The sequence below is a fragment of the Triturus cristatus genome, chromosome 5_1 (genome assembly GCF_964204655.1).
Source record: "Triturus cristatus chromosome 5_1, aTriCri1.1, whole genome shotgun sequence".
NCBI lineage: Eukaryota > Metazoa > Chordata > Amphibia > Caudata > Salamandridae > Triturus > Triturus cristatus.
The window spans coordinates 206088911-206115753 of NC_140587.1; positions in this window are offsets into that span (position 1 = coordinate 206088911).

Below are 26843 nucleotides of genomic sequence, written 5' to 3' on the forward strand. Positions count from 1 at the left end.
GAAACAAAACCAACACACAGAGTCTTCGATGTAGATGCTTGGCTCCATCTAAGGTACTTTTTCAGCAGGCACAGCATGGGGCTGTAGCCGGCCTGCCCTACATCGCGGTCAGCCTGAACTTTGGACTTATCCCAGTCTAGTGCGACCTCAAGTAACCTTTTAGCGCTTTTGACTTCTAAGCACTGTTTTTAGATTTAATCTTTTAAAAAAATCATATCTTAAGTTCTACTTATTAGATTTGTGTGATTTTCTTGTCTGTTATACTCAGATAAATATTCTAAAAATGTTTAAACTAGTGTGGAGTCTTTCTGTGGTGTTGTCACAGTGTTACTGTAATTTAAGTGTTGCACAAATACTTTACACATTGTCTCTTTAGTTAAGCCTGACTGCTCTGTGCCAAGCTACCAGTTGAGCACCAGTTAATTTAGGGTGGGTATCTGAATTACCCTGACTAGGGTTCTGGCCCCTACTTGGACAGGGTGCAAGCCTCTGCTAACTAGATACCCAGGGCCTCATTTACTATATTTTGATGCACAGCAGCGTAGCAACCCTTCCTGCTGTGCTGCTGTGTCAAAAGAAAAGGGCAGTAATACATCATATTTACAAGTTACAGCACATTCCTGTCCTTCTCCCCTGCACCGGCGAACAAACAGCAGACGTGCGCCAACGCAGGCACCCTTGCCCAATAGTGCAAGCGTGCCTTCATTGCAGGGATGGTTATTCATGTGCAGGAAGGCACACCTTCCTGCACATAAACAATCATTAAAGGTGATGTGCTCCTTCTATGTGTGCTGCAGAATGAAACACACATCAAAAGACCAAAAACCGAGGAGAAATAAAAGTATTTCTCTTTGTTGCACCACTCCTATGCCTCCTCTGGGGAGACGTAGGATACTGATGCATTCCCAGGTTTACAACACTTTGTAAATCTGGTAATGTGTCAGGTTCCATCGATAATGCATGGGAACACCCACAGCAACATCCATGGAATGCCCCTTTCACACAGAGTAGTGCGTGAAAGGGACCCATATTTACAAGCCCTAAAAAGTAATGCAGGGTGACTTTCCAAGGCCTTGTAAATATGGGCAGGCACACTGCGCTGCCGGAGTGTCTAAAAAAGTGACATACCAGCGGGGGCAATGGGCTTGTAAATGAGGCCCACTTTTCCTAACATTGGTGATCAGCAGTGAGGATGGGACTTGTGTTTGTGCACTGCCTTACAGTAATTTGGTGAACACTACTATCCACATCTAGACCAATTTAAATCAATTATCTCTGATCCCCATTGGCAAGTTGTTCATACTGTCTTTAATTGCCATTTTTTATTTTTCAATTCTCACTGATTGTCATTTTTGCTTTTCCATAAATCATGTCTCTGATTAGAGGTCCCATAGCTGCACCTGCACCTACAAGCATGTATTTTGAGTTGTCCAAGTTGGAGAAATACACAGTGCAACAACTCAAGGATTTCTGCAAGGAGTTTGGGGTTTATAGCAAAGGCTTCACTAAGAAGGTCGAGCTGCAAAAGGAGCTGAGGGCCTGTATCGAAGCTAAGGATGCAGCACATGAGATCCCAGAGGATGAGAATGAGGAGGCAGAGAATGATGAGGAGCTGGACCAGGTATGCACTGTGTCCAAGCAGTAACCACAAGCCTATCCAGGTTAAGTGTAGTACACACTAAAGGTTTGCTTGTGCTCACCCTCTGAAAGCTTGGCACTGAGCAGCCAGGCTAAACTAAAGAGGCAATATGTAAAGTATTTGTAGTAGAAATACATTGAAAACTCCACAAAAATACTCCACGGCAGTTTAGACAAATAGCCAATATCTATCTTAATAAAACAAGCCTGACAAATATCCAACATACACAAGTCAAGATATTCATTTTGCAAGATTAAATCAAAATGCGGTGATAATTAATCAATAGCTCTAACTGGGACTAATTAGGCACATTTGACAGGGACAAATCCAAAAGTTCAGTCCGCCTGCGATGGAGCACTGGTTGGATACCCACTAACAGTACCTTGAATGTGTCAGAAATTGTAGGCATTGTGGGGCACAGAAGAAGTGAGGCATCGTGGATGCAGGTGATGCATTGGTTCCTGGAGAAGGGTGCAAGGTCGTTGAAGCTTTAACGCTCAGGGACGCTGCAGTGCACAAAGGAGGTGATGTGTTAGTTGCTGGTGTGAGGCCACGGTTCATGAATGCTGCACGGCGTTCATGATGCATCGATGTCAACAGCGTGGAGCATCAGTTCTATGATGTCGATGTCAAACTGCTGGTCTGAAGTCAATGCATCGGTTGGAAGCCACGCAGGGCCAGGACTGTGTTGGAGTCAGAACGGTGCATCACGGACGTCGGTGATGAGGTGTCTAAAACTCATGCAGTAGCGTTACTTCATAGGCACTGCGGAAAAGTCGAAGCTGCGTTAAACGTCGAGGTTGATGCAACACGTGCTCAGCAAGTAGGGACGACGGTTTCAGTGCAGACAGTGGCGATGCTTCAGTTTCGAAGAGATGTGCTTTTGATTTGACACAATAGGACACACCTAAACCCTGCACTTCTGAGAGGAGGCAAATGCACTGCTGCACCTTTAAATAACACACGTAAAAAAGCACTCTCAAAAGACGAGGCAATAGAACAAGACCCAGCACGCTCTTAAGGCGAGGCAAGAAAACAGGTGCATTTAAAGTGACACACTCATGTTTATTAATTCAATATTTTGGAAAGGAAGGCAAAATATATCGGCTAATGCAGACTCCCAAATATCAAGTAACTTAAGCACAAAACCAGAATAACATGTAGCATATATACATGTAGCAAAGAGCAAAGAAAATTATATACACAAAGTAAGTAACACCTCACCCATCGATCATGCAACATCCTTGCCAATTCAAGCTGGAGGAGCCCTTCCACAGCCCAGGAAGGAGTTTGATCGGGACTCAAATCCAGATTCTTTTTTGTGGCAGTACGTCTTCTCCACAAATGAGCTCACAGGTGGCCGCGAAGACTCCCCGCATTTTAATATTTTTTACTCAACGTGAGGTGAAGGTTCTAGAAACCTCGCCCCCTTTTTCTGTTACGAAAAACTGAGCTGACCGTACTGGTCTGTGTCAAGGTCAAGACAGAAGCTGGCCAGGCCCCTGTGTTTTGACTCAGAGACAGAGCTGTACATTTCACTCATTGTGCTGGCAACAACAATCTCTGCCCTGAAAGGTACCAAGCACATATCCCACACAACATGTTCCAGTTCACTCTGATCGGTGAAGAGCGAAAACAAATGAAGAGCGAAAACATCCCCTACCCACTGTGCAGCTACCTGCGAGCACAGAAAATGGAGTCTGTTACACAAGATGGAGTCAGCATAGAAAATTGAGTCAATTATGCAAAATGGAGCCAATGGTCAATATATCATTTTTAATATCACTACAATGCAGTGGTTCTAAAATGACGCTTTGGAGTTGATGCATTGGTTTCATGTTTGTAGCACCAATACTCACTTCCAAGGGCCCAGGAAGAGAGTTAGCACCACTTGACAGAGCAGGACTCACAGCAGAGGAGCCTAGGTGATGGTAGCAAGATGCTGGTGAAATCTTTGCTGTTCCTGAGACTTCAGCAACAGGAGGCAAGACCACACAAGCCCTTGGAGAATCTTTAGGTGCAGGATGTAGCGTGTAAGGTTCAGGCCTCTCACTGCCAGGCAAGAAGTAGCAGGCAGCAGGCCAACAGAGCAAGCACAAAAGTTCTTCTTCCTGGCAGAATGTCCTCAGTCCAGAAGTGTTCTGAGTATATGGTGTCAGAGGTCCAGTACTTACACCTATTTTAGCCTTTGAAGTAGGGAGACTTCAAAGAAAGGTCTTTGTAGTGCACAGGACCCTGCCCTTCCTAGCCCTGGCTCCAGACACATTACAGGGGTGTATGCAGCTCCTTGTGTGGGGACAGGCACAGTCCTTTTTAAGTTCAAGTGGCAGCTCCTCCTATCATTCTAGATCAGGAACGCTTACAAACCTGGTGATGGGCCATCAGGATATGCAGGGCACACCTCAGCTCCCTTTGTGTGCGACTGTCTAGAGTGAATTCACAAAGCCCAGCCATCATCCAACCCATATGTGTATTCTAGGGACAGGCAGGGCCACAAAATGGTTAAAGTATGAAAATGGCAACTTTCTAAAAGTGGCCTTTTGAGACCTGCAATTTAAAAACCAACTTCACTAAAATATGAGTTTTTAAATTATGAGTCCAGATTCACCAAACTCTTTATTCCTATATTTTCCCAATTGTTAAGTGTTACAAGGCAGCTCCAATGCTAATCTATGGGAGAGATAGTCTGTAATGAAAAACAAATGTAAACTTTTTCTTACCAGGACATGTAAAACTCAAAAGTACATATCCTACCTTTAAAATACACTGCACCCTGCCCATAGGGCTGCCTATGTTCTACCTTAAGGGTGACTTGAATGTAACAACAGGGAAGGTCTGGGCCTCAGCGTCACCCGGCACAGGTACGTGCCGTGGGGCAGTAGTGCAGGCCAGGGCATGGCAGGGGGGGAAGATGACAGACGATGGAATAGGTGTTATTTGTTTATTTAATTATACATATCCCGTCATCTGTCGACTTCCACCCCACCCTGCCCCACCGCGTTGACCTGTGCCACTTCTGGGCCTGGAAAGTAGGCTAACTTGCCAGGTCGAAATGTCAGTTTAAAATGCAGCCACAGGGTCTCCAGTGGCAGGACTGACACACAATCAAAGAGCTACTGAAATGGTTGGCTCAAGCAGTGCTGCAGTCCCTGTAGTAGCATTTAATTTACAGTACCTGTATACATATAGTGCACTTTACCAGGGACGAATAAGTACATTAAATATGTCTGACTCTGAATACACTTCTGGGTTAGGGGACAGTTGGGCTTCATGTATTCCCTCTAGACAGTCTCACAAAGGAAGCTGTTGTGTGACATTTGCATCCTGATGGCCCATCGCCAGGTTGATGGGCCTTCCTAAGGTAGATTGGGAGGGAGGAGCTGACACTTGCACATGAACAGAGCTGTGCCTGCCCCCACACAAAGGACTGCTTACCCACCTGTAGTGAGTTTGGAGACAGGGCAGGAAAGGCAGGGATCTTGTGAACTTCAGTGAAATCTTTGAAGCCACCCCCACTTCAAAGGCACATTTGGGTATATGTACAGGACCCCTGGTGCCACCGAAATATAACTTTGCTGGAATCAAGCACAGGCTGCCTGGAAGAGTAACTGCTGTGCTGCAGGAGGGACTGCCTCTTTGCTAACTGCTTTCCTGTGTTGGCCTTCTGCTTGCTGTTTGCTGTGGTATAGGGGGTATTGCCACTTTGCAACCTGCTTTTCTGTGTTGGCCTGCTTCCTGCTGCATCATACTTGGAGTGAGAAGGACTGGACCTACTCTTTACATCCTGAACACAAGTTTCTTCAAGGGCCTGCTGGCTTGACACCTGTCCTTGAAATATCAGGGCCATCAAAGACTTCCTTCCACTTTGCTCCAGCTGCTGGACTTTACAAACTGTGAGTACTGCCATGCCCAATCCAGACCTGGCCCTTGAAAGTAAGTTCTACAGCTGTTTTCGTGCAAACATCAATGCAGTGCCCTTCGATGCATATGCAGTGCTGATCCGAGGACATGCCTGCATGGCTCCCAATGATGCGGAACATAACCGCGAAGTTCGATGATAGCACAGTGCTCATCCGAGGTCCCGACTGCGAGGTTCAACGATGATGCAGCACCTGTATCATAGACGGTTTGAAGACGACGTGTTCCTGACTGTGAGGCTGGACTTTGAAGCATCGACCGACTGTGTAAATCGGAACCGACACACCGAGTCTTCAATGTAGATGCTTGCTCCATCCAAGATACTTTTTCAACAGGTCTTGTGTGAATCCTGTAGCTAACCTGCCCTCCATCAAGGTCAGCCTGTACTTTGGATTTACCTCGGTCAAGTGCGACTTTTAGTTGACTTTTAGCGCTGTTGACTTCTAACCACTATTTTTAGAATTAGGGGCATATTTACAATAAAATAGAGCAGCGTGGTGCTGCAAGCAATTTTGCTGCACTGAGCTGTGCCATTTTCTAAGTTCGAAATGTGCCTTATTTACAACAATACAGCTCATTCCTGTATTCACTTCTGTGTAGGCGCAAAAAAAGAAGCCTAGTGCCACCGCAGGCGCCCTTGCACTATGGTTCAAGGAGTGCCTGCGTTGCAAGGATGATTGTTGTTGTACAGAAAGGGGCCCCTTCCTGCAGAAAAACAATCATCAATGATGTTTTGCTCCTTCTATGTGTGCTTCAGAATGCAGCACACACAGAAATAGCAAAATACAAGGAGAAATGAAAGTATTTTTCCTCGTTGTGTTTTATTTCTCCTCATTGCATCACTCTTACGCCTCCCCTGTGTAGGAATAAGTTATTGGCGCTGCCTCAGATTTACAGATCCTTTTAAATCTGGAGCAGTGTCTAAAAGCAATGGGTGTTGCGTGGGACTGCTAACAGCAACACCCATTGCACTCCACTTTGGAGCAGAAAAGTGCATAGAGGAGGATCATATTTACAATGCGGTGTTAAGCCACACAAAGTGGCTTAACGCTGCTTTGCAAATATGGAGTACGGAACAGCACCACTGGAGCGTAGCAAACAGTGAAAATCTGGGGGCGCAATACCCTTCTAAATATGCCCCTTAATCTTAAAAAATTCACAGGTCAAGTTTACTTATTGTTTTTTGTCATTTTGGTCTTGTTTTAATCAGATAAATATTCTTTACTCTTCTAAACTGGTGTGGAGGCTTTTTGTGGTGTTTGTCTGTGTTACTGTAATTTAAGTGTTGCACAAATACTTTACATATTGTCTCTTACGTTAAGCCTGACTGCTTTGTACTAAGCTATCAGAGGGTGAGCACAGGTTAATTCAAGGTGCGTATCTGACTTAACCTGGCTAGCATTGTGGTCCCTGATTGGACAGGGTGCAAACCTCTGCCAACTCGAGAGCCTATTTCTAACACTTTGTAACTGTGAATTAGAATTATGCACAACCCTTTGTTGGCCTTACTATATTTTGAATTTAGCAATCATACTACAGAAAAGGAGTGCAAATTAATTATCTCATAGAATTTAAACCAGATGGAAGCTAGGCCCCAAAATTTGCCAGAGTGAAACAGGGACCTTATGATCTCTGGGCAAAGACAATGGTGTAACCAAGGCCTTTAATAATGTCTAGGCACTATATCAGAGGTTAATGTTGCTTCAGCTGTGGCTAAAGTGGGTTGTGCAGGAGGGGACAAAAAGGACCAACTAAATTAAGTTCACACTTAATTAAATTAACAATACACATTTATTGAAGTTTACAAATTAATGCTCTATAAATTACCATCAGGCACACCATTTGGATTAATTGTAGAGGTGAATGAGATTTTATTTCCCCTATTAAATAGGTACAAGTTAAAATAAATTACTTTCATAAATGTAACTTCTAAGCCTGCCTCACATATCTGGTGAGATAATAAGATTGTAAAACTGTAAATTATTAGCTTGTTCTGCTGTGAAACTATTTTTTGCATAAAAGAAATTACAAACAAATATGAAAAAGCAAGGGCTTGCAACTTCACACAGCCCTAACTAATGCTAAAAAAGGCCCATAAAAATGGTCTAGGCATTTAAAAGATTCATATTAGAGAATGCTACTATCACTGCAGATTTACACACTTCACTGATGATTTATGACATTTAACATTATTTTATATCGGCAAAAATATATGTTGCATAAACTATTTATCATTCATTCATGTATGAAGAGTTTTTTTAAAGAGCTGCATGTAGACTTTTGGTTACTTCAGTGCACTGCAGATTGTGGCAAAAATGCAGTTCAAAAAAGACTTTCGGGGAAGCTAGAGTCAGACAAGATAGATGAGTAAACTATTTCTGATATTCTTCAAAGCAGCCCATGATCCGGGCTAAATACATTTCAAAAGTTTACCAAGCCACTTTTCATAGGGCTCAGGTATAAAGATTTGTTTGCAGGCATTCAAACTCCTCAGAATTAGCCTGTTCAGTCTTTAAGGGTCTTTGATTTGGGGGGGGAGGGAGGGTGCTGAAAGAGACTTTTTTTAACAGTGCTAACAAAAATACTCCTGAGAATTATGACAAATTTGGCAGAAAACTAGATATTGGCCCAGAAAGAGTGCTTTTTTTGACTTAGTGTAAATCCGTTCACTTGTTTTTGAGATATTCTTGGGCAAAAATATTTGAATATCTGGGTGGTTGTTTTCAAGGGACTCTTCTCGTAAGAGTCTCTCGAACAAAATTTAAAAAAAATAGAGCCTTCTGATTGGCCTCCTCCACAAGCCCGAAGAGCCTTGGGGCCAAACAATAATTAGAGAGGAGGAGGGCACACAACCACCCTTCCCCAGCCTTACAATCCCCTAGGGACTCCATCTCCCGGGACCGGCTCTTTACTTGTGTCCTGTTGGAGCCCACTCCCAGGACACAGAACTTTTTCCTGCCTGCAGGACTGTGGACAGGGAAAGAAGTGTGCTCCAATGTGGCAGGTGCTCAGGAGCTTTGGAAGTTTTTCCTTCCAGCAGAAGCAATTCCAGCACCTGCAGTCTACAACAATATGTTTAATAGGTGTCCCGATATATATATTGGACACAGCTACAGCCAAACAGCTGAATGGAATTACAGTAAGTGTGGGGCATAGCTAGATCTTGGTCCGGAAAGAGTGCTTTTTGTGATTTGATGTAAATCCGTTTCGTAGTTTTGGAGAAATGAATGTTCACAATTTATGTATAGTTAATGCTGAGTATCAGGCGAGCTGATAGGGAGGATTTGGAAAGCTGACAGATCTACAGATAAGATCTGATTGTCTGCTACCACATCAACAAAGATATGGCAGCAGACATTTTAGAACTCAGGGACACAGTCCCTGGTCTAGACAAGAATGAAGACTCACAAATAGGTGGGCAGGCTAGGGACGCTCTGCCTCCCAATGACTGGTGGGCCAAAAACCTTCTTTTTTAATGGGGACCATGGATGCGGGCTCCCATGTTTTTTTTAATATAACAATCCCATAATGGGCCAACACTCTGGGGTCAGCTCAATACTGTTTTAAGGATGAGACTTTCGACCCCCCCTACCCCCAAGCCTTTTGATGGCCCCGGGGCCCCATTTCTTGCAGGCTGAAGTTTGAATTTTAAGTGTAAAGAGTTAAGTTTTAACAGTAACAGTGGCCATCTGCAAACAATGGCAGGGGGGCACATCGGACCCCACATATTCCAGGAGTTGCCAATATTTGGTTTTGTCATTGGGAGTCTTCAGGGTTGTCACTTGTCTTTAAAGGACGATTCTGAGTGAGGTGCCCCTACCCTTGGAGGCCCTTAGCGGACTGTGGTAGGGGAATCTGGGTATTCCCATCCCAGAAGATGACTAGGGAACTATCTTACAACACATGTTTAAAGTTTCCAAGAATGCCGGTTTAAACGTGTTAATTTCTATGTACTTCATCGGGCATATCTCACACCTGGACAGATAGACACTTTGCAGTGGAGGGTGTGAAATGCCCGAGATGTAAAGTGGTGAGGGCCGAGTTTCATCACATGTTTTGTTTTGGGCGTGCCCGGAGCTAGGCCATTATTGGGAAGAAATTACTAGGATCTGCACAATAGTGACTGAGCGAAAAGTCCTGTGCATGGCTGCCCATTGCCTACTACATTGGTACCCGCATACGGCTAAGAATAAGGCGACGAGTGGGTTGCAAGATTTTACCTTTATTTTACCAAAGAAAGAGATCACACGAAACTGGAAGTGTCCGAGGGGCCCTCGGGTGGAGGTTTGGAAGCGAGAATTGGAGAGATGAGCGAGTTATGAGACTCTGGTGTTGCTGTGGAAGGCACAATGGGGCCACGGTTCATTAGATGTCGGCCGAGCTTGGGAGTCATTGGTAGATGCCCTGCAAAACCATGATCCCCCTTCGCCTCGAAGATCATTGGGGACCCCCTAGCTGTCTCTGACTCAGGAAGGGGCTTGCATCCTCATTAAATATAACTTTCATCAAGTTCAGAGGCTGGAGCCTTATACAGCACAATGCTATTCCCCTGATTCGGCATGACAAGACTGAGATAGAAATGAGAGTTGGCACCCCATGTTGAGAGGGCAAAATGTGGCAGGGCATGATCACTTTGGGAGCTGGGTGGGTGGTTGAGAGGGAGCTGCATGTAGTGCAAGTTGAGCAGTGGTTCCATAGAACTATGATCATAAGGTTGAGCTGGTGAACAAACTTTGCATTGTTATATCAAGAGACCAAACTCTTTATTTTTGTATCTTGCTGTCTAGCAGCCCCATATGCTCTGCCTGACTACCACGAAATGTTACCATGCCTACCTTGTGATGAACATGATCTCATTAAATGTCAATAAAATGTGTTTAAAAAAAAATACTTAACACAATGCTTCTAAGTTAATCCTGCTTTTGTGCCAAGCTACCAGAGGGTCAAGGGTTACTTTAGTGACTTTTTTGGTTCACCCTAACAATGATTGTTGTTCTTGCTTGTGTAACATTTTTAACCCCCTTAATCAAATACCCAATTTCTTACACCACCCATATTCAAATCATTATTGACCATGCTGCAATTGGAACAGTCTAGTCGAACTGCCAGGCCAGGTCTCCCCTGAACCGGAACACAAGTAACCAAAGACGGATTTTGCCTTTATTAGGGCTCATTAGTGGGGTATGGCTTATTTCCAGTTCCAGTGGATCAGTGTGCATGGAACCCACTATGTTTGCGGGAATCTGCATGCATTGATTTCCCTACTTAAATGGGACTCAATTTGTTTGCTAATTCATGTTCTTAGCTGCATTTGCCAAGCACAATTGCTGGTGCTGTTTAACTATGCTGATTTATTGGCATGGACATCCTTCACAATTTTTTTAAGGTTTCTAATGTGTGCCTACGTGGAAAGAAAGCATAAAGTGGTTGATACTTAGAACTGAGACTCTGCATGGGATATAGCTCTAAGCTTTCTACTTTATCATATCATTTTCTCTGTGTTGCACAAAGAAAACCATAGCTTTACTGCAGAGCCAGCAGGTATTGCATTTTTATTTATAAAACATGCACCTTCAAATTAGAGGCGGCAATCATGTAATAAAGTGTTAGCATCATACTCTTTCTCATCCTAGAAGCCTTAACAACTGGAAGGTGGAGCTGGAACGATAGTATTCTGCAGCTAGAAACAGGTAACAGTGAACACATTACCCCTACTTAAACTTTAATGCTGGAGAGGCCACAAAATAAAAGCCCCGATAAATCATGTGATCAAACTATTGTCATATTTTTTAAAAAAGGGATAACACTGTCGAACTCAAACTAACTATTGTCTTGAGGTCCTGAAGGATGAAATACATCTTCATTTGAAAGCAGTCTGCACACATACCACTGGAAAGAGCTTCATAATTCAAAACAGCTGGAGGTTACAGTACTAGTTTATCCAGATATAATTCATGTCTGTGCATGAAAAATTGAACAAATATGTGAATTTGTTTCATGCGAGTGAGCAAAGTTTTAAGCCATCATACACTGCATGAACATTCTTTTTCCCTACAGAACAATGCTATCTAGAATTTAAATGAATATTCTCACTAATAAGAAGGTCTGGTATGCAAATGTGTAACTAAAGAACATCTATGATAAGATGTATGATTCCAGACATGCATCTCTCACATATGTTTTACAGCCATAAAACCATTCCTCCTTCTTTATGGCTTGTGCCTGTGATTTAGTTTGTAAGTTTGAAAATAAAATAAACTTTACAAATAGCCAAAAGCAAACAGTACAGAAGAATTGTTACAAGCAATTGATCATTGCACCAGTGGCGGACGGTGATTTGAGCGGGTGGGGGACAGGCTGGCTACACATGCATTTACCATACTCACACTCACCCATCTACATGCTCACTCATACCCATCCATTCACAAACATGCACACACTCATTCACAGCGTGCACGCAAACATATACATTCATACATACACACATGCACGCATACACCAAACATTAAAAAAGAAAAACTTACAGAGCTGCAGCAGTGACCTTGGGTGGCAGGAGGGAAGCCTTGGTGGTTACTGGAGGTTCCTGGACAACTGAGCTACTGCCTCACATTGGCTGACCTTGTTATGGGTCAGCCAATGAGAGAAGGCAGCAGTCCCTTACTCAACACAGAGTGGGATCGGGTCAGTGAGACTGCTGACACCACCCCACTAAATGGTGAGCATCACTGATGGATAGTCAGCACTGGGCACTTCAGGGATCAAAACCAAAGCATCCAGATTTAAGTATATCTGTAGAGCAACCCCCTGTGATGAGGATTTGCACATCTGGGACAAAGTTTCTCCAATCTGGAATTCGTCTGCATAGCAATTTTAGAAAGATTTGTTCCCACAACTGACATTCTCAGAGCAGAGTGTGTTTTGTATTGTTACAGACATAGGATTGAGAAGTATAGAGTTGCAATTATATTAGCATAGGGACAGAAAAGCAAATGTTTATGCCACTGCTAAAGGAGAACCTGCTTAGGGTAGCAAATAAAGAACAGACAAATTCCCTGCTTCTTTGTCTGGCTGTCAGAATACTGAAGTCATTTTTACTCAGCTCTCTCTCCAGCACACTATTTCAGAACTGGCTGTGGGGTTGCTGGGAGCAACTAGTGGTGGAGACCTTAACAGTCACTTAGGCTGATAGTGGGTTTAGGAAATCCAACTTTTTCTCCTTGGTCCCACAAATCTTTGCCTATCTGCTTTGCTGGCTTTCGAACTCTGCACACTCTAACCCTGCTAACCAGGAGTAAAGAGTTTGTCCTCCACATTTGAGCATGGTAAATTGGCTTTTTCTTGATTAGTACATTAACTTGCCTTAAAGTCCCTAGCATGTGGAGTAGAAAATGCACCCAGGGAGAGCAAATGAAATGCCACCTGTAGACTGCAGGACCTATTGTGCCATCCACTACAATGGCAGCGTAAACATGGAGATAGACCTTGTATATCCTGACTGCTGCATTGTAAAACCTTCAGTGTGACTTGTCCAAATAACCCTTTTTAACAGGTAAGGATTTCCCTTTTAAATATTAGTTAGTCACCTCTATGTAAGTCTTGTAACCCACAGGCAGGGTGCATCGTATTTAAGAGTGGGACAGGTAGAAAATTGCTATTACCGTGTCCCTATAGAGACAAGACCCTTAAAGCTATTTTCACTGCTGCAGGCCTACATATTAAAATTCTTATACTTTATCTAGAGAATGGGGCCAGCTAGAAAATAATCACACACTATTTTTAATTGTTATTAAACATCCAATTCAATGGTAAAGCTGGATTTCTATTAAAAATGAAGGAAAACTATCAATAAAAAAAGATTTTAATTGCTTTTTCCTTGATTGAAGTTTCTGGGGGCTAATTTACATCAACTCTCCAGCAACTCCCAGTCTGTGTTCAGCTCAAGAAGATGTGTGAAAGAGGTGTGAAATTCTTCCCAGGAGCACACAATGCGCTGACCTGAATGGGCAAAGATGACATCCCTGATCCGAATAGAATATGTAGAGTGGATACTCTTGGCATTCTGTTGACACCAGAATGTCAAATCCTGCCAGAAAAGTCTCTTGAGCCATATGTAACACTTTGGCGCACTTAAGTGGGAGACAACAGGATGTCCCTCCTTCAACTACCCGTGACAACAAAGGAGCACAGCAAATCCCAGGTACACTGTGACGAGCTAGCGGACTTCTTTTACCGCAAAATAGAAATCATCAATTCTTCTTTCTCTCAAAATATTCCTCTGCCCAGCTGCCCTGTAAACCCAGGTTCTGCGGCAGCACTACCCGTCTCCCTTACATATATCCCGCCCTTAGATCTCAGCCATGTAGAAAGTATTATGCAACAGGTCAAATCAGGATCACCCACTGACCCGGCCCCTCCGCGAGTTCTCACCCCGATCACCAGTCAGATCTCACCCACCATTCGGGACCTGCTTAATTCCTCTCTCCACGCTGGCATCGTCCCGCCTTTATGGAAGAGAGCAAAGGCTTTATTAAAGAAACCTAGCCTCGATCAAAACAATCCCTCCAACTATAGACCTATATCTCTGCTACCCTGGCTTAGCAAACTACTAGAGAAATATGTCAACTCAGTCCTGACACACTTCTTGGAATCAAACGACATACTTGATTCCTCACAGACGGGCTTTCGGCCCCTTCACGGAACCGAAACAGCCTTGGTCGCAGTGACGGAGGAGGCAAGAAGGATCTTAGACAGCGGTGGGTCATCGGCCATCGTTCTACTCGACCTTAGTGCCGCCTTCGACACTGTAAACCACAACATTCTTTTCCACCGTCTCAGTAGGATAGGAATCTCGGGAGCAGCACTCACCTGGCTGAGATCCTTTCTCACAGTTCGATCTTTTCAGGTATTTGAGAAAGATTTCACCTCCTCCAGCAAACCCCTGAACTGTGGGGTGCCCCAGGGCTCCTCCTTGAGCCCCACACTTTTTAATGTTTACCTTAGCCCTTTGGCTGATGTCGTCCGCCCCTTTGGAGTGAAAATGATCACCTATGTGGACGACACACAGCTGGTGGTGGCGTTGGACCCCCCTCTCAATTCCCACCACAGCCTATACAAATGTTTGGAAGCAGTCGCCGCTTGGATGTCGGCCTCCTGCTTAAAACTAAACGGGGAGAAAACAGAGATTATGATCTTGGGAAATACCATCACCAAATCTATCGACTCCATCTGGCCCCTTTGCCTAGGCTGTCCCCCCGAACCCAAAGAACAAATCAAAAGTCTCGGTATTTGGCTGGATAGAACACTCAATTTTAACTACCAGGCAACTAAGCTTGCTCTCACATGCTTCGGGCTCCTGAGGCTACTTCGCAAAATCCTCCCCCTTCTCCCGTTCCATTCAAGACGGATCATGGTCCAAGGGCTAATTCTATCTTGCCTTGACTGCGGAAATGCCCTATACCTTGGGGCCCCACAGAACACGCTCAATAGACTTCAAATTGTCCAAAACTGTGCCGCCAGGACCCTCCTCGATATCCCGTGACGAGTCTCAGTCAAAGCTCGACTGAAAGATCTCCACTGGCTTCCTGTGAAATCGAGGACTGAATTCAAGGCCATGTGTATTGCCCATCGCTCCTACTGAGGAACAGGCCCTGCTATCAACCGCCCCCTGGTAAATGCCTATCATCCCAATCGTCTCCTCAGATCCGGGACATCTTATCTCACCATAGTGCCCCGAATCAAGAGAGCCAGGTGTGGAGGCCGGTCGCTTTCCTACAACCTAGCCAAGATCTGGAACCCTCTCCCCTTCTCAATCAGATCAGAACCTAAACTACCTACCTTCCGAAAGCTCCTTAAAACCTGGCTTTTTAATAAATCATCTTTTTAATAAATCATCTTAATAATTCGTTTAAGTCTAGCGTACTCCGCCTAGTCCAACCTCTGCAGCGCTGGGACGCCCCAGGGTAGCCATCGCGCTTTATAAATTATCTTTTCATTTCATTTCAGGACAATTCTTGTGCACGCCCTGCCTGGTTGTTGAGGGACCCAACTTTTGTCCTACCAGACGTCTGTCTCTAGGTATGATCTGGGTATAGTGCCTGCCTCAAACTAGATTCTAGTTTCAGATGTGGAAGGACAGTGGTGGTTACCACTGTGCCAGCCCCTACACACTCACAGGCCCTCAGGGCCAAACTTTAGTGTGGCCGAAGACATTTGTCATCTTGAAAATGCTGTCACGTGGCATTATGGCGTTACAACAAACAGGGGAGGGTATGCTCAGACGTGAGTCCCTTGCTCTCCATGCCACTGGAATCAAGCTATCCTGGCTGACGAGGGCTGAAAGCCCGAAACCGGTCCTAGGATGCTTGTTTCCAGTCCAGGGAGGACCTGGCTTGGCAGTTCGGGCTGGACTGTTCCCATGGGGCACAGGGTCAAGACTGATTTGCATATGGCTGGGTTCAAACTGGAATGGCATGGTGAGCAAAAAAACGATGGATTTAGGCCCAGATCCCTGTACTGGGGTGAATGTATGACATTGTTCTGCATTCTGTCCATCAATTGTTGTTTTTGCATTTGTCACCCCGAGTGGGAAGGGTATGCTCAGACGTGAGTCCCTTACTCTCCATGCCACTGGAATCAAGCTATCCTGGCTGACGAGGGCTGAAAGCCCGAAACCGGTCCTAGGATGCTTGTTTCCAGTCCAGGGAGGACCTGGCTTGGCAGTTCGGGTGGACTGTTCCCATGGGGCACAGGGTCAAGACTGATTTGCATATGGCTGGGTTCAAACTGGAATGGCATGGTGAGCAAAAAAACGATGGATTTAGGCCCAGATCCCTGTACTGGGGTGAATGTATGACATTGTTCTGCATTCTGTCCATCAATTGTTGTTTTTGCATTTGTCACCCCGAGTGGGAAGGGTATGCTCAGACGTGAGTCCCTTACTCTCCATGCCACTGGAATCAAGCTATCCTGGCTGACGAGGGCTGAAAGCCCGAAACCGGTCCTAGGATGCTTGTTTCCAGTCCAGGGAGGACCTGGCTTGGCAGTTCGGGTGGACTGTTCCCATGGGGCACAGGGTCAAGACTGATTTGCATATGGCTGGGTTCAAACTGGAATGGCATGGTGAGCAAAAAAACGATGGATTTAGGCCCAGATCCCTGTACTGGGGTGAATGTATGACATTGTTCTGCATTCTGTCCATCAATTGTTGTTTTTGCATTTGTCACCCCGAGTGGGAAGGGTATGCTCAGACGTGAGTCCCTTGCTCTCCATGCCACTGGAATCAAGCTATCCTGGCTGACGAGGGCTGAAAGCCCGAAACCGGTCCTAGGATGCTTGTTTCCAGTCCAGGGAGGACCTGGCTTGGCAGTTCGGGCTGGACTGTTCCCATGGGGCACAGGGTCAAGACTGATTTGCATATGGCTGGGTTCAAACTGGAATGGCATGGTGAGCAAAAAAACGATGGATTTAGGCCCAGATCCCTGTACTGGGGTGAATGTATGACATTGTTCTGCATTCTGTCCATCAATTGTTGTTTTTGCACGTGGCATTATGGGCCTGTTTGCAGTAAGGCAAACAGGAATACAGAAAAAATGGTGGTGTTGCCCTCAGGAACATTTTTCCAATTGGTTAGGGAGTGTCCAGAAGTCTCCCCACTGGCAAGCCCAAATGTGACACGCCAAGGCACCTCAAACATACAAAAGGTGATAGGAGGAATGCTTGCAGTTTGTCTAACCACTAGCAGTCGCTCAGGGTAGCATCCCAATCCATTGTTCTTTAGCTCACCATGCTACCCAGCCATATGAAAATCAGCCTTGATCCTGCTCCTCATGGGAGCAGTCCGGCCCAAAATGCCAAGCCAGCTCCTCACCAAACCAGAACACGAGCAACTATGACTTGTTTCACCCTTTTACCAGCTTATCACCCAGGTATAGCTTGGTGGTATAAGGAGCACGCAACCCACATCTGGGCATAACCTTGCCACTTAAAACGGTACATCAAACACAAAAAAGCTGAAGGGAGGAATGCTTGCAATTTGTTTAACCACTGGCAATCACTCAGGCTAGCATCCCAACTCATCACTGCGAAGGAGCTAAATTTGTATATACATGGATTTCTCACCATCAGAAACGTAAGTATGAAGGCATTAAAGGGCGCAGTGTTGGGGTTTGGGCCTTCATGAACATGTACAAATCGACTTCAACATGATATTTCTAAAGTACAAACCTAGCTGGAAAACACCGGACTGCTCCACAGGATATTGGGAACAAGTCTGAATCATATCCATAAGAAGCGTACAAGAGAGACAGCTCTTGTTATTGGGTAGGCCCATCAGAATATTTTAATTACACACACCTAATCTCCAGTAAACCACTATTGTTGCTTTACCCATATTTTAGTACTTTCTGTTATTTTGTTTTTGCTGCCCACGTAATTTCCATGCACTGGAAAGTTGCTTGCTCCTAAATGACTTTCAGGAACTGTGAAACTGGGTTTGTGTCATGACTGCATGTCCTGTGCTAGCAAAGTTGACTGCGTGGCTAAAGAAAGTGCATAGTCAATCCATTGAGCAGATATATGTCGTGCCTTATGTGCGAGTGTACTTCACAAACAATTTTTCAGCGACTGAGGCGAAATTACCATAATATCAGTAATTCTTGCAAGAGTTACACGCCCCATGCATGGAACATAATCACAATTTCACCCACCCCTGGCATATAGATTGGTGGTTACCTCTCTAGGTTGGATCATGGTGTGCAGAAAAGCCCCCACCCTTAGTCTTAGTACTTCTAAACAAGGTAATGTCCCTTGCATCCCACCTCTGAATGACTAAACGAGCTCTAAAATAATGGATGTCTACTTTGGCAATGCAAATCAGCCCTGCAGTGCTTAAATTAAAGTCACTGATTCTCCCTGCAGTTTTCAAATACAGAGCCAGGTACCACGCTGAAGAGATGCATAATAGTAAGAAGCATTTTGTAAATTAAAATGCTGATTAATGCACATTGTAATTGTAAAAGCTATTATAGGCCACATAGAGACATGGCCTAAACAGAACTAATAAACTCTTTTATTTCCAACATCTGAGTCGTGTCTCTCAACAGTCTGTCCATCACCTCCACCGGGGCTGTGAAAGAAGGTCAAGGCAATGTCAGCCCATAAGTAATTATTAAGAAATACATTCACAATTGCTTTTTTTATCTCCCCACATTAGGAGTGAATTCCATTAGAATGCATCTGTCTGTCCAGGAGAATAACAAATAACACTATTAGCGAGGCATAGATATTCAGTCCCTTCACCCTGAGAGGAATTAGGCTGTCACCGCAGCAGAGGTAGCTTCTCGGTACATGCTGATGGTGGACTGTACCAACCTCTGTACAGAATAAGGGGGGGGGGGGAAGGGAAGAGGTAGCTTCTCGGTACATGTTGATGGTGGCTGTACCAACCTCTGTACAGAATAAGGGGGGGAAGGGAAGAGGTAGCTTCTCGGTACATGTTGATGGTGGACTGTACCAACCTCTGTACAGAATAAGGGGGGAGAAGACACATTATGAGGTAGCTTCTCGGTACACGCTGATGGTGGACTGTACCAACATCTGTACAGAATAAGGGGGGGGAGAAGGGAAGAGGTAGCTTCTCGGTACATGTTGATGGTGGCTGTACCAACCTCTGTACAGAAAAGGGGGGGAAGGGAAGAGGTAGCTTCTCGGTACATGTTGATGGTGGACTGTACAAACCTCTGTAGGGAATAAGGGGGGGAGAAGACACATTAAGAGGTAGCTTCTCGGTACACGCTGATGGTGGACTGTACAGAATAAGGGGGGGGGGGCACATTGGAGGATTACTGACAAACGCACCAATTATAGCAGCTTTTTTAGTGGCGTGCATTATAACACAGATTTTGGTACAAGTGGCATCAGTACTTTATAGAGAACATATATATTGTAGCAAGTGCACCTTTACCTGAAGTGATGAACATGGGACATTATGGTGAGTGAATTGGGAATTGTATGCAATGATGGACTTGGAAATGTTGTGTCCTCAGTGGTATTCCCTCCTGCAGGTCTCGAAACTCATAATGGCGGGAAGTGGGGTGTAGATACTGTCAGAATTGGTAACTGCAGGCTTGGTATCCTCCCTCCAGTTACTAGCCATCTGGGAATGAGGAAACACCTGTTTCTTTCACCGAGTTTCACTTATACTGATTTAAAAGTCCATGCGCAGGTAGATTAAGACATGTGCCCTGAATCACACAATTCTATGCTTGAAATATTCCCATTTGTCTATGAAGCCAACGAACAGAGCATTGATATTTGCTGCCGCAAAACAGAACTTACAACTGCGAAAAGTAAACAGTAAAATAGCTCACGCTTGTGTGGAATGTGCTAAATCGTCCCTAAATGCAATTTAGCACTCTCAGGGCAGTTTTATATAAAATGGCCTAGATGTGTGAAAACCTTTAAAATCTGAATATTGGCCTCATCTCCACTAGACCGACCACATAAATGAAAGCAAAACAACATTTGTCGTATTCCGTTCACGTTCTCAATATAGAGGACTCCGCCCACTCATTCTATTCCATTGTTTGTGAGGAACGAACAGAGAAACTTGACATTCGCCGCCAGAGGGCGACCAGTGAAACACAGGCAACAGCTCCCAATACTGAGAGTTTTTGTAGACTTGAATAATGGAAATAATTAATTATACATTTTGTGAATAAGAAAATAAAGGCAACAGTTCATTAGGGATTTAAGGGCATTATAACTTTTCAGGTATCAATTCATGAAACCCGGGAAATACATGGTCCCAGATTTACAAAGTTCAGGCACCGCAGCACAGCAAGTGAAGTGAACTGGAGAAGCAAAACTGTGAACAAGTGACCGTGACAAGGAAGAGGCGCAGGTCCTCTCTGTCTGTGTTGTTGTCAGGATAGTTCTTATGCAGGAAGGGATCCCTTTGTGAACATAAAATATGCTTTAAGGCAATGTCCTATTTGCATCTGTACTGCAGAAGTAAAAGAAGGAAAATATGAGGAGAAATCAAAAAATATCTCTACGTTACGCCAGCCTCAGGGAGGCACATGATTTTAATGCAATCCATGTTTACGATTTTTATTGGATAAGGATTTCAAAATCTATGGGTAGGTGCACTTGCCGCCCACACACCGCTGTCGGGATGGAAAAGTCGTGTGCATGCAAGGACGTGTACCCCTGCACTAAGTGCTCAACCAGAATGCTAACATTTGTTGTCATAGGCAAACACAGATCATGCATATGCACCATGGCATAGGCCTGTCTCACGGATTGCGCTCTAGTTGAACCAGGAGGTGCGTCCAGAGCACACACCATGTAGAACGTGCATGGTGGGTGCATGTACTGGTGTATGTGTACGTGCGAGGAGTACAGTACATGGGAGGTGTAGTGTTAAGCAGTGCTTGAATGGTGAGCTCATGCACTAGGAGTATGTGTACCTACAAGGAGAACTATGCATGAAGATAGTAGTGTTGTGCAGAGGCATGATGAATGTGTGCCCTGACTGTATGTGTGCCTGCAACTGGTAAAATGCAGAAAGGCTGCAATACTGAGCAGTGTGAGCATACTAAATGTGTGTGTTGAATGTATGTGTGTCTGGTGTGACACTATACATGGAGGTAACAGTGCTGGGCAGTCTGTGTGCGTTGTGGACAAGTGGGCCTGTAATGATACATTTCATGGAAGACCCTGGGTTCCATTATGGGAAACCTGGTAAAGACATGAGGGCATAGAGGAATCCTCCCAGACAGATTTGTGCATTGCTTCATTTCTGTGAACTGGGTGGAAAGCAATGGAGAAAGTAGAGAGAGACTCCCCCTGTACCCTTCAAAAGGTGCTCTTTGATTCAGTGAGAGAGCACAAGGAAGGGCCCTGGACTCATATCAGGAAGGAGATGGGACCAGGGGCGTGGCCATGCCATTGACCAAAGTGGCCACACAGCAGTGAAGCACCGGTGCCAACAGCACTCTTATTTTAGGCTACAACAATCCAAGCAATCTCTCACCACCATAGCTACGAGATGGCAATCCTACAATACAAGAGGAGCTGATTACTGTCGGCTTCGGTCCTGATGCATCGCCATCGAGCTGTAAGGTGGGGGCGAGTGGTAGAGGCCTAGCCTTGCCTCAGAGGCCCTGTGTCGACAGGGGCAGTGAGAAAGCCTCAGGCTTAAGGCTACCAAGGCTTTGTGGGCCCTCCATGTGTGCCCACCGTCTACACCCAGGGTGTCTGCATTGGCCCACCCAACTCCTGACTGTGTCACTGGCTGGGGCCACGGTCAACTGGAGATTCCGACTGCGGACCATTGGCCTGGGCGGTCGTGGGCCGGCGGTCCTGTCTGGCCCAATTCCCACTAGTTTCTACCCTACTACCTGTCTGAGTGGCACTGCAATAACCTGAAGACAGCTCGGCCATATCGCTGGCAGTTGCGGAGTGGCCTGGTGTCAGAGACAGGCGCTGTGGTGACATCCATGCACTCTGGGGACTTGCTGTGGCCTGTCGGTACTAGAGCGCCCACCGACCCCCTGATGCACTTGACTCTGTGAGGCAGATGAGATGGCACCCTACCAGGCTTTGGCGACGGAAAGTGCAGACCACCCAGCCAGTGAGTAAACTGTGTGACCCCTTTGAGGCCCCCCTTTCACCTTGGGGCCTGTCGACACCCACTGCTGTACTGACAACAGCTTTGCTTGGAGGCCTCGGAAGGTCTTAGACTTTTCTTCCGCCTCACTGTCCTATTCAGCATCCTGATCATGCTGTGGGCTCCCTAATCAACCCGCTGAGAAACCTGCTGCTCCAGAGACATCCCTGCTGGCATGCTTGCTCTCCCTCCGCCCCCCTGGCAGACATCTCTCACTGTGTGTGAGGAGTAGGGTTGTAGCTGGCTGCTTTATATACCCCCTACCAGCACCCCCCCTGTCGTCGCCATCTGTGTCATTCAGGGACTGGTCCTGGCCTTGGCCTTCTGGACACGTAGTGTCCCCATTTCTACAACTGTCTCTATTGTACCCACAGAGGACACTGTGTATGCCTCCACCACCAATAGAGTGCAACCAGGGAACTGGACACCATGGGCCAGGGGGACCCCAAAAGCACAAACTCACCTTTGACCATGCCGAGGTAGCCGGGAGGTCCGAATCCATGTCCGATGCGAAGGATTTTTCTAGTGCAACTCAGTACGCTGATCCACAGGGGGGCACTGTGCCTATTATGGCAGAGCTCTACGCAGGGTTATGTGACATTGACGCTTGTTTTGACACCCTAGCTGAATGGCTGGACCGAATGGGGGGACATTCAAAGCATTAGGGTACTCACCTGGACACTCTAGAGGAGCGCGTCTCTGGTCTGGAGGATGGCACAGTTTCCCTCAGCGAGCAGCCGAAGAAGAAGAAGCAGCTCCTGAAGGCAGTGGCTCTAAAAAATTAAGGGTCAGATTTATGACGTCTGGCGCATCTCTGCTAATCAGCAGAGATGCGCCAGAAGAGGTGCGACGCATCTGCCCACCCATGCGTCACCATTGATGCGCCGCATTTACAATGCGGCGAACCGTGGCACTCGGATGGGCAGATGCGTGATGCATCTCCTGTCGGAAAGGCGGCGCATTGCTGGAGTTGCGTCGCAAGCGTGACGCAGCTCCAGCAAGGCTCGGGGGTGACCTATCCCTTACATGCTGCATCAATCCTTACGCCTGCTTCAAGCAGGCGCAGGGTTTTGACGCTGCATGGCCTTAAAAGTGACTGAGTGAAATCTTGTAGATTTCACTCAGCCACTTTTAGGAGGCGTCCCTGCGCCGGAACGCCCCCCCCTGCTCCAGAACGCCTACCTGTGGTGCAAGGCTTTACAACGTGACGCATCTGCCAGATGCGTCACATTGCAAATACCCCGCAGCATGGTGCAGGATTTGCGCCGCCGCTGCGTCACAAAAGTGACGCAACGGCGGCGTAAATGAGGCGCAAGGGGCTCATAAATCTGCCCCTAAGACTTCAAGGCATGATCGCACAGGAATAACATTCATATTTCAGGAATTACAGAATCAACAGGCATGGGGCACCCGACCATTTTATGGAGCAACTAGTCACAGAACTGTTTGACAACCAACTCTTTACATCCATGTTGGTTGTAAAAAGAGACCACAGACCACTGGTACCCCACCCCCCGCTGGGTGATCCCCCACGCCAAATGTCGCATGCTTGCTTAGTTACAGGGACCACGGCACTGTGCTACATTTAGCCCAGGAGCTTGGTCCATTACAGTACCAGGGCACCACAATTTCATTTCACTCTGCCTTCAAACTTGCCGTGCAGGAAGTGTGGCAAAAGTTTGAAGACACCCAAGCCCTGCTCTGTAAAAAGGGGCTCAAATATGGCATGCCGTATCCAGCGAGACTACAGATGGCGGTGAATGACAAGACTTGATTCTTTGACACTCCAGCAGAGGCGCTGGCCTTCTGCAAACAGCTGGGCCCCAAAAAACCCTCCTCCCCACGTACCACCCAGGCGCACTCACCACCGGACTTCCACCCCTCGGTAAGTGTGGACCTATTCCCACCAGACTGACATGCCCCTCAATTGTCCCACTACCACTACCTCTAACCTTTTGCCCTAACTGACTTAAAACTCTTGTTCTGGTTTATTCTCCTTTGCATCTCAATTTGACCATCTATATTGTAGCATAAAAGTTATATATGTTCATCAGGTATTCCTCAAAAATAGCGCTCCGTGTACCATGCTGTAGCATTGCTCACCCTCCAAAGTGCATACCACAGTACAAATGTTGTTGATTTTTTTACTTTTTGGGCATTGTTGGGATTAACTAGGTCTCTAGTGCCCGGTGTGGGTGGTGGGATGGTTTTGATGACTTACATGGGTATTGTTTTCTATTTTCTTTTTGTATTCTTAGCAGGTTGGACGAGATAGCCCTTTGCAGTATGCACACGACTCAGCATCTACGGCTGCCCCTGATATATCAATACCTAAGGGTAGGGAACAACTAGCTGAACTCACGTTCATGACGTGGCATATCTGTGGCCTTAACAATCCCTGTAATGGCAAACAGGTACTGTCATATCTCACTAGACATGGTGTAAACATCACTTTCTTGCAAGAGACCCACCTTTCTACTCAACCATGCCGAAGCTAAGACTCCTGAGGCGGAAGCCGGGAGAGGTCGCATTTTGCTTTATTGCATTGAATTTTTTAAAAAACTTACCTTTTTAAAACTGTGATAAACTTGTTTAAACTCTGCGCACTTCAGGGCATGGTAGAGCGGACCTAGCGCTCACGTGACCCGAGCACCGGCTGCCTTCGCCGCTGGACACGCCCCCCGCGAGGCCACGCCCACTTTCCACCTTTAAAAGCGCTGATTGGCTAGCGCTCTGAGTGAAGCTAAGACTCCTGAGGCGGAAGCCGGGAGAGGTCGCATTTTGCTTTATTGCATTGAATTTTTTTAAAAACTTACCTTTTTAAAACTGTGATAAACTTGTTTAAACTCTGCGCACTTCAGGGCACGGTAGAGCGGACCTAGCGCTCACGTGACCCGAGCACCGGCTGCCTTCGCCGCTGGACACGCCCCCCGCGAGGCCACGCCCACTTTCCACCTTTAAAAGCGCTGATTGGCTAGCGCTCTGAGTGAAGCTAAGACTCCTGAGGCGGAAGCCGGGAGAGGTCGCATTTTGCTTTATTGCATTGAATTTTTTAAAAAACGTACCTTTTTAAAACTGTGATAAACTTGTTTAAACTCTGCGCACTTCAGGGCACGGTAGAGCGGACCTAGCGCTCACGTGACCCGAGCACCGGCTGCCTTCGCCGCTGGACACGCCCCCCGCGAGGCCACGCCCACTTCCCGCCTTACGGCCCCACAAATATGTGTAACTTTAGAACGCGCAGCGGGCGAGCGCAGCGGGCGCGCCGTTGGCGCGCCGAAGGCGCGCCTAGGGCAAGCCCGTCTGCGCCCGTCCGCGACCAGCCGGGACCCGGGGCCACAAAATTTGGCTCTCATGATACCCACAGTGGGACTTACAGCTCGGCGGCCCTACACAGTATAGGTAGGATTGCCACTTCTCAGTGCTCCCACACTTTCGCGCCGTTAGAGCTACCCGCCCGATGTCCAGGGTGCAAGCACTCATTCCGCAAATCCCCGTTAGCCACAACACAAACGTACCGTATGTACGTGTTAAACTGCCGCTCCTTGCCCAAAGACAGCACACAGATTGCCATGCTGCTTGAAGAACATAAGCCAGACGCGGTATTTCTGACAGAAACGTGGCTCACTGTACACTCTGAACCAGACGTAGTTCAAGCCTTACCCGTAGGATATTATATCCTTAGAGCAGATAGACCGGTAGGGAGAGGCGGAGGTCTGGCGATCATTCTGAAGAACCAGTACCGATGTCATACCACAGCAGAGACCATTCCTGAATGCGAGAGCTTAGCATTCTGCATAGAGTTCAACGCCAACAACACCTTTTCTGGTACCTTGATATACCGCCCTCCGGAGCCTGTAAAAGAGTTTCATAGGTCTCTTCCTGAGACCATAGCGGGAAGAATTCTCTCTGCCGCTAACTACACGATCTTAGGAGACCTCAATCTCCATTTTAATTCCCCCTCAGACCACATTGCTCAGGACTTACTAGATGATCTGGAAGCCCTCCAACTGTCCCAACTGGTTGCTGCCCCGACTCATGAAAAAGGCAACTTACTCGACCCCATATTCAGTAACTGTCCGGATTTAATTGCTGATCAACCCACTCCTCTCCCATGGTCGGACCATTTTCTGGTCCCATTCACCTGGGTCAAACACAAAACCCCCCAGCTCCCTCCCCAAGTTTCCTCTAGGAGGAACTGGTCCAAACTTCCATTGGAGTCCTGGCTGCTTAAACTAGACTCCACCTACCCTTCACGTGGCCCAGATCCTAATGTGGCCAACTCCCACTACGAAAACTGGATCACCTATTCATTAGACTCGATCCTCTCGGTTCGTAAATCCTCCTCGAATAGACTACAGAAATCTGCCCCTTGGTTTTCTGACTCTCTAAAACAACTAAAACGCCTCTGCAGGCAACGAGAACGAGCCTGGCGCCTAGACTTCCTTCCAGACAAAAAGGCCTCCTATAAAGAGGCGATCAAAGTCTATAAAGAAGGGATCAGAATGGCCCAGGCAATTTATTATTCTGAGAAAATATTAGAAGCCAAATCTAAACCTAAAGAAATTTTCCAGATCATAAAACACTGTTCCATCGCCAACACGGCACCCCCATCCA